Source organism: Cynara cardunculus (assembly GCF_001531365.2).
Source record: "Cynara cardunculus var. scolymus isolate 2C chromosome LG 13, CcrdV1, whole genome shotgun sequence".
In the NCBI taxonomy this organism is placed as follows: Eukaryota; Viridiplantae; Streptophyta; class Magnoliopsida; order Asterales; family Asteraceae; genus Cynara; species Cynara cardunculus.
The window spans coordinates 35,062,203-35,069,877 of NC_037540.1; positions in this window are offsets into that span (position 1 = coordinate 35,062,203).

Below are 7,675 nucleotides of genomic sequence, written 5' to 3' on the forward strand. Positions count from 1 at the left end.
TTAGTTAATATAAACTAATTAACTAAATCTGAAATTTATTAACTATAAATTAACAAAATCTTATAAATTGAATACTTAAATTGAGCCTCCAAAAATAATATGGGCTTGTTTTGTTAAAATAATATCTAGCCTAAAACATAGTCCAATAAGTAAGTTGCTAGTGTTGGCCCAACATTAATAGAATAAAAGATGAAGCCCAACAAACGTGGCACAACAAAGGCCAACGACCAGCCAGCAAATGTTGACACGCTGGCGCCGGAAAAACATGCCGTTTGGACTCATTTCTTCATCGTTTTCAATGATTCTTTTTGCAAAATCTTTAGAAAATGATTTTCCTCAACCATAGGAACAAAAATCAATGAAAAACATCAAGTATTGAGTCTCATACGCTCGTTTAAAGTTAAGGTCTTAAAACCATTCGAAAATCAGTAAAAAAAAACTCAAAATCGAACATTCAAAACTAAAATCTAAGATATAAGGCTACTACGGTTTTATAGAGGACATAAAAACGAAGCCATCCATATAAAGAACTCGAAATTTGGTTGAGTATTTTACCTCCAATCGTCAATAAATGGAGCTTTTCGAACCCGAACTTCAACATCCGATTTCTCTTTCGAAACTCAACGAAAGTTCGGTTTTCTTGAAACAAAAGTGTAGAGCAAAGTGTTGACTACATATATCAAAATTTTTTTTTGTCTTAATAGTTGAAAATTCAAACTGATATAAAAGCTTTAAAGGAGAGGTCGTTTTCGCGTTTCTGAATTTGCAGATCTGATGTATATTTACAAAACATGTCCTTCTGGTTTGGACCTGTTAACCTCTGACCCAACCCTTAATTATTATAAAATAGCATTCGACCCCCTGACTCTATTACTTTTGACATCTTTATACATTTCACCTCTAATATGACATTTTCCTTCGTTTTTAATCCAATTTTCAAATATATTTATATATTTTTTTCCAATAAAATAAAACTCATTTTATTTTATTTTCCTTGTTCTTTTTGCTTTATAATTTATTTATTTACCTTATTTTGGGGTGTCACATAAGTTGTACTTAATTTAATCTGTGAACCCATCTCTCTTTGGAAGCTCTTCCAAAACATAGAAATGAATCAACTATCTCTATCAAAAATGATTGATAGAAGGACACCATGACGTGTCACTACCTTATCAATGTATACTTTTGCCAATCTCTCCATTGAATATGATTCTTTCATAGGTAAGAAGTGTGTAGATTTAGATAACCCATCTACTATCACACATATAGCATCACAATCTTTTGATGTTCTCGGCATTTTGGTTATGAAATCCATAGTGATATGATCGCACTTCCAAACTGGAATTTCTAAAGATGGCAACTTACCAAGGGCGTTGGTGTTCAATCTTTACCTCAAGACATGTCAGGCATTGCTCAACATGTTTAGCTATATCCTTCTTCATACCTGGTCACCAATAATGTTGCTTCAGATCCCGATACATTTTATTTGTACCTGGATGAAATGCAAAATGTGACTTACGTGCCTCACTCAAAATACGTTTCCTGAGATCACCATAGTATGGTACCCAAATTCTGTTCTAGAATTTCCATAATTCTCTATCATCTCTCACCAGATCAGATATTAATCCACCCAATCTTTCCTATTTAATCTTATCTTCCTTCATGGCCTCATGTTGAAACTCTCGTAATTCTTTTTGAATACTTGGTAATAACTCAACCCGTAGAGCTATAGCAATTGATAGTTCCACTTTTCTCTTGTTGGCTTATCGTATCGGCCACTACATTTGCTTTTCCAGGGTGATACAAAATTTCACAATCATAATCAATAACCAATTCCAACCATCGTTTCTGACGCATATTCAGTACTTTCTAATGGAACAGATGTTGCAAGCTCTTATGATCTGTGAAAATTTGACATTTCGTTCCGTATAGGTAGTGCCTCCATATTTTCAAAGCGAATACTACTGCCGCCAATTCCATATCATGAGTAGGATACCGTCTTTCATGATCTTTTAACTGCCTTGAAGCATAAGCTATTACCTTTCCATGTTGCATTAATACGCAACCCAAACCCATCTTTGACGTGTCACTATATACCACAAAATCTTCCATTCCATCTAGCAATGATAGAATTGGTGCACTGCATAACTTATCTTTTAACGTCTGAAAGGCCTGAGCTTGTGCTTCATTCCACTCATATTTCACATTTTTCTTTGTCAACTTTGTTAATGGGGTAGCTATACGAGATAAATCTTGTATAAACTTATGATAATACCCCGCCAATCCCAGAAAGCTGCTGATTTCAGTTGGAGTCTTTGGGGCTTCCCACCTTTCCATGGCTTCAATCTTCAAAAGATCCACTTTAATACCTTTTTTGAGATAACATGCCCCAAAAACTGAACTTCTCACAGCCAAAATTCACACTTTGACATTTTGGCATACAATCTCTCTTGGTTCAACAATTCAAAGAGTAATCTCAAATGATGAGCATGCTCTTCTTCTGATCAAGGATATATCAGAATATCATCAATGAAGACAATCACAAATTTGTCAAGATAGGGATGACACACCCTATTCATCATATTCATAAAGGCTGCAGGCGCATTTGTGAGTCCAAATGGCATAACCGGAAGTTCGTAATGACCATAACGTGTACGAAATTCGGTTTTCGACACATCTTCATTCCAAATCTTCAATTGATGATAACCGGACCGTAAATCAATTTTCGAAAAATAAGTAGCCCCAACCAATTGATCAAAAAAATATCAATTCTTGGGAGAAGATACTTATTCTTGATTGTCAATTTATTCAGCTCTCGGTAATCAATGCACATTCTCATTGATCCATTCTTCTTCTTTACAAATAGCACCGGTGCTCCCCATGGAGAAGTACTTGGTCGGATAAAACCTTTATCCAACAGTTCTTTCAATTGTGACATTAACTCCTTTAACTTTGAAGGAGCTAATCTATATGGTGAACGTGCAACAGGTGCTGCTCCAGGAAGTAATTCAATTTGGAATTCAATCGTTCGATCCGGAGTTAGACTTATCAAATCTTCTGGAAATACCTCAGAAAATTCTCTTACGGCTGGGATATCCTCCATCCTTCCCTTTTCTTTCTTCATATCTATAGCATATGCAAGAAAACTAACACATCCCTTCTGTACATACTTTCGAGCCCTTAGAACTGAAATAAGGCTAGAGTAACGATCCCGTCGATCCCCATAAATCACAACTTTTCCTTTTTCTGGTAAGTCTAAATGGATCATCTCCTCATCACAAACTATGTTAGTTTGGTTTTTAGCTAATCAATCCATGCCTATAATTATATCAAATTCCCTTAAAGGCAAAGGAAATAGTTGTATAGGCACCTCACATCCTTCTATACTTATGAAACATTCATCTATCTTTTTCTTAATCGATACTTCACTATCGTTTGTTGTTTCTATAATTAGATCCTCACTTAACGCTTTAGATTCTAAATGTGCGCAGTTAACAAACGACGGTGACACAAAAGAACGATTTGCACCCGAGTCAAATAAAACTTTGGCACATACTGAATTAACATGGAATGTACCTGTGACCACTTCAGGGTGCTCTTCTGCCTCGCCTCTCGTCATCTGAAAGGCTCTCCCTTTTGCATTTGACTCTCCATGACTTATCCCTCCCCGACCACTTGAATTAACACGATTATCCATTTGTCCCCGACCTGTTGGCACATAACCATATCCTTGACCTCTAGAATATCCAGATCCTCGACCTCCAGCAAAACCAGAACCTCGTCCCTTTGCTTGCAGACAATTAGCATTTACATGTTGAGATGAATTACAAGTAAAACATCTTCGCGTCATCCGACAGTCTCAAAGTATATGTCCTAGTTCCTGACATTTAGAACATACCCGCAACTCTGTATTGAAATTTCCCTGATGTATTTTATGACATAGTGTGCATTCCGTATCAGCAAAACTTGGAACTGGTTGATTCAAATTTTCCATAAACCTCGGTCTACGGTGTCACACCCCGCTAAAGCGGAAACATGAGATGTAACAGGTAAGCGAGTCACAACAGCAGTTAATAAATAACACCTTTCAATTTTATAAATTAAATCGAGTTTAACACCAATAATCAACACGGGATAGTGTACTTCTTTTACAAAAACTTCAAATGCGAACTTAATCGGTCATGCCACAAGTATGCTCCCAAAATACTTCATTTATTACTTATTACCTGAAAAGCATGGAACATAAAACAAGGTCAACTACAAAGAGTTGGTGAGCTCACGGGTTTTCATATGCACAAAATAATACAATGCATAAATTATTTATTTCCAAACTTATACATAAACTTTTGCACTTAATAAATGTAAATCTACCACGATGCTTAACTTGAGACGCTACTGAGCCTTACCTGACCAATGTGCCCCATAGGTAATGTGCACCCCTTTCTGGGTGGGACTATCAACACAATAGCGGCTATCCACAATATCATGGCCCAGGGATGTGCCCGAGTTAACAAGTAGCGTTTACGGACGGGGACTTTATTCGGAAACATACTCCCAAGCACATCAATTTATCATTTATTTCATAGTGCATAAACAGTCAATATTTCATGATATAATAAACTTAACTAAACAGTTCTTTAGCCCGATGGTTTCAAACAAAGCTTGACTAAACAGTTCTTTAGTCCAATGGTTAAATAAATAAAAAGTATAGTTTGCTTAATCTCATGTTTTTCCCCTAGTTAAATAACAAGAATGCATTAAAAAGTGGGGCCGTGAAAACTCACAGACTTGATTATGAATATCCGAGAAGATGACGTTTGAAGTGCTCAACGTCCGCCCTAACCTTCCTAAACAGACCAACATCCATAATTTAGATCACCTATGGGTTCTTGACAAGGACAAAGTTAAGTTAAATATTATGTAATGCCGTCGGGTTTATAAATTAAAGTTGATATTTTATTATTTATTCTAAAATTATCCCAAAAATTATATATTAATAGGAATCAAAATCCTTTACTCAAAAGCTGATTTTTGGACAGATTATAAATTTTGTTCCGGGTATTTTTGGTTTCACAAATCACAATAAATGTGAACCTTCCAAAAGTCATTTTATGTCCATACTCCAAAATAATGAGATCAGCCGACTATTTCCAAATATCAAGAAATTTGAGTGGGTTTAAGTCACTCATTATTACCCTACAACCTTGAGCTACACAACCCCCAAAACAGATTGCACACTCTTTGAATGACAGCCATTTGGGGTCTAAACTCATCATTTTTCCCAAGGATCTTCATTCTATTTTTAAACTAACAAATTTGATCAGTCTCCAGAAAATATTTCCCGATTCCATTGAATTTTGAAGATGATAGGACCGATTTAAGATACATGCAGATTCTACCAGACTTCAAAACATAACTTTACATGCTCAAACTTCGCATGCAATGGGTTTCTTCCTATTTTACAGTTCAAAAGAACATGGATCATAGATTATCATCCTTTTTGAAGACATTTTTATGTCTTTGATGTATAATCTCCCCTCTTTAATTCTCCAGATATTTAATTACAAGATCAAGAAGTAGGAGTAGGAAGATGAAAACTTTTGTTGTTTTACAAAAGTAAGATAGCTAGTATCATACTTTTTTCTTATATTCTTGAATGTTCTTCAAGATTGACAGAATTCCTAAATTTGCTTGATGATGGAATCGGCTGGAAGGTAGTTGATTTTAGAGAGAGATTAGAGAGATGAAAAGTTTTAAGCTGAAGATAATTTGGAAATGAGAGTTTTCAAAGGATGTGGGATATTTATATGAGGATTTTTAAAAAAGGAAATGGGCTGGCTTCTAAAGGCCCAAACCTAATAAAACTTTTATTTTTCTTAAATAAGAATAAACCCACTTAAATTTATAACCCACAATATAATTTACCCAAACATTAATAAAATGACACTATTAATTCCAAAACTCCACCTTTTGATAAATTATTTGGACATTCAAATGGGATTGTTTATTGTTATTTTAATTTAAAAGTTTATAATATCAACTTTATTTTATTTGGAGCATTTCTAAAATCTTTGGCATTACACAAGTTAACTTTATCGGTTACCCGCCGAGGCGTGATCTTCCGGACTAAACTTGGGAACTAAGCCAGATGAACTCTAATCACCATGACTAGATCCTAGTAAAATATAATTCTAAATATAGGATCTATAATAAGGTACTAACCTGAAGCTCAGAAATGATGGAATGTCACAGTCTCCCCATGCCAGAAAAATTTCGTCCCGAAATTTATTCGTCAAATTCAGATCATGACTCGTTTGAGAACAAGTGGGGATACTTTCTTTTCATGAAATCTTCACTTTCCCACGTATACTCCAGTCCATGCCTCGAAGTCCAATGAACTTTTACTATTGGGATTTTGCTACGCCTCAATTGCTTGAGTTTATGGTCGAGGATTTCGATCGGCTCATCAATGAAGCGTAACCGTTCGTTAATTTGAATGTCTTCCAATGGTAGAACCAATGATTCGTCGGCTAAACATTTCTTAAGGTTTGATACATGAAATGTATCATGGATGGCACTAAGCTCTGGGGGCAAGTTTAGTTTGTATGCAACCGGTTCTATTCTTTCGAGTATTTCAAATGGACCAACAAACCTTGGGCTAAGTTTTCCTTTCTTTCTGAATGCACCACTCCTTTCCATGGAGATACTTTAAAAAGGACTTCATCACCCACTTGAAATTTCAATGGTTTCCTTTGGTTATCAGCGTAGCTCTTCTGACGATCTCTTGCAGCTTTAAGTCATTCTTGGATGATCGAGATTTTGTAGGTTGTCTCCTAGATAATGTTAGGACTAGTTAGATGTCTGTCACCAATTTCCAACCAGCTGAGTGGGGATCTACATTTGCGCCCATACAAGGCTTCGTATGGTGCGCACTGGATACTGGTGTGATAGCCATTGTTGTAAGAAAATTCAACCAATGGTAGATGAGTATCCCAACTGCCTCCAAAATCTATCACACAGGCTCGTAACATATCCTCTAGTGTTTGGATAGTCCTTTTCGTTTGCCCATCCGTTTGAGGATGATAGGAAGTTCTTAAGTCCAACCTCGTGCCTAGTACCTTTTGATGTGATCACCATAATCGTGAAGTAAAACGGCTATCTCTATCTGAGATGATAGAAATAGGTACTCCATGATGCGATACGATTTCATTGATATATAACTGTGCAAGCCTTTCCGTACTAAAGTCTTCTCGAACAGGTAAAACGTGCGCGAATTTCGTAAGTCGATCCACTATGACCCAAATTGAGTCATGTCCTCTCCTAGTTCTAGGTAACTTCGTAACAAAATCCATTGATATCTGATCCCACTTTCATTGGGGAATCTCTGGTTGCTGAAGAAGACCAGACGGTTTCAGATCTTCAGCTTTTACCCTTGCGCAGGTTAAGCATTGATTTACGTACAAAGCAACGTCCTTCTTCATTCCTGGCCACCAGTAATATTCTCTTAGCTCTTTGTACATCTTATCGGTTCCTGGGTGAAATGAGTATCTTGAGCGATGTGCTTTCTCCAAAATTGTTGACCGGAGGCTGTCATCCTTTGGTATCCAAACTCTATTTTTGAAGTAACGCACCCCATCTGCTCGAGTTTCGAATTCCTTCTCTAGGTGGTGCAGGG